Source organism: Myotis lucifugus, unplaced genomic scaffold (genome assembly GCF_000147115.1).
Source record: "Myotis lucifugus unplaced genomic scaffold, Myoluc2.0 scaffold_291, whole genome shotgun sequence".
Classification (NCBI taxonomy): Eukaryota; Metazoa; Chordata; class Mammalia; order Chiroptera; family Vespertilionidae; genus Myotis; species Myotis lucifugus.
The window spans coordinates 381,903-383,836 of record NW_005871339.1 but is presented as its reverse complement, the minus strand read 5'-3'; the positions used below and the strand labels follow the sequence as shown (position 1 = coordinate 383,836).

The 1,934-nt window shown below is 52.1% G+C and overlaps 1 protein-coding gene across 1 annotated transcript in view; it reads left to right on the top strand.

Annotated features, from left to right (window-relative positions):
* The window catches only part of DNMT3L (DNA methyltransferase 3 like), a 13,444-nt gene that overhangs the window by 8,180 nt on the left and 3,330 nt on the right, over positions 1–1,934 (top strand).

The following is a 1,934-nucleotide window of genomic DNA, read 5'->3' as shown; positions in this document are numbered from 1 at the left end:
ATCCAAACGTAAGGCAACAGTGTCCTCGCCGTCCTGACCCCCATCTGTCCAACCTCCAGTCTCTTGGTCACCTCCAGGGTTCTTTTTGTTCTTGTTTCCCCTCCAGGGTTCTTTATGCAAATACAGCGGCTCTGCCCACGCTGCCCTTCCTCCTCCTCCTCCTCCTCCTCCTCCTCTGTGTCCGGCTCGTTTTCCCGGAACCAGATCCTCCCGGACAGAGGACCTCCTCTTTCCTTGTTTTAGTTTGTGTTTTGTTTCGTTTCACTTCCCTCCGTTTGACTCTGCATGGACATAACAAATGAACCTGCTCCGTGTTGGGGTAGGAGGTGGTTTCTAACCTTCGCTCCCACAGGCACGGATGTGATGAAGGAGCGTGTGCGAGTTCTTGTCACTTCCACAGGTGGCCTGGTGGCCTCAGGGCGGCAGGAGCAGGGTTGTCCGGGCCCCTGCCCCCTCCCCCCTGCCCGCTTTCCTGGGGATGTGCCCACAACCAAGGTACATGCCCTTGACCGGAATCGAACCCGGGACCCTTGAGTCCACAGGCTGACTCTCTATCCACTGAGCCAAACCGGTTATTTTTAAATGGGAGTTAGCTCTTCTGTGGGAACAGAAATCTATAAGGATTTTATATCTTTTTGGAGATCAATTTGGCAAGTTCTGTTTTCCAGTTCTGTTTTCCTGGAACATAATCCGTTTCATTTTAATTTTAAAAAGTTTTTCATGGAGTTGAGCAAGGTGGCCTCGCAATTCTTGTACTTCCCTGTCTGTACTTATTTCTCATTCTTAAGGACTCTGGGATTTTCAAAACACTAACATGTTGCCACATAACAGCAGTCAGGTAAGCAAAAATCCTGATTTTTTATTGTTTTTTTATATACATTTAATAGATCCAAATTGGTCCCAAATTAGAAGTAGCCAAAAAAGGGAACTTCTCTTATTTTATTTTTTTTAATGGACATTGTTGGCTTTGTGTGTTAGCTTTCCCTAAACCCTTCATCTCACTACTCTCGTCTCTTCATTCTTAATCAACTTAGGTGTGGAAATCAACCTCTTTTTTTTTTTTAAATCCTCACCCGAGGATATTTTTCCATTGATTTTTTTTTTTTTTTTTTTAGAGAGAGTGGGAGAGGGAAAGACAGAGAGAAACATTGATATGAGAGAAACACATCCATAGGTTGTCTCCTGCACGTGCCCTGACCAGGGCCTGGGATGGGGAGGAGCCTGCAACCAAGGTATGCCCTTGACCGGAATCGAACTCAGTACCCTTCAGTCCGCAGCTGATGCTCCATCCATTGAGCCAAACCGGCTAGGGCTTCCCTTTCTATAACTGCTCCCATCTTGCTGTGGAACCTTGTCCCTGCTGGTGGCTGGGAACATCTTAACCTGCTAGCTGTAGGTACCGTTCCCGTGGGCTCCAGCCACTGACGGTGCAGCCGTCTCTCCTCCCAGGGTGGTGCTGACACAGGAGGAGGCTGTGTGTCCCAAGGTGGTCCCGATGCAGGAGGAGGCTGTGTGTCCCAAGGTGGTGCTGACACAGGAGGAGGCTGTGTGTCCCAGGGTGGTGCTGACGCAGGAGGAGGCTGTGTGTCCCAGGGTGGTGCCGATGCAGGAGGAGGCTGTGTGTCCCAGGGTGGTGCCGACACAGGAGGAGGCTGTGTGTCCCAGGGTGGCTGACACAGGAGGAGGCTGTGTGTCCCAGGGTGGCTGACACAGGAGGAGGCTGTGTGTCCCAGGGTGGCTGACACAGGAGGAGGCTGTGTGCCCCAGGGTGGTGCGGACACAGGAGGAGGCTGTGTGCCCCAGGGTGGTGCTGACACAGGAGGAGGCTGTGTGTCCCAGGGTGGCTGACACAGGAGGAGGCTGTGTGCCCCAGGGTGGCTGACACAGGAGGAGGCTGTGTGTCCCAGGGTGGTGCCGATGCAGGAGGAGGCTGT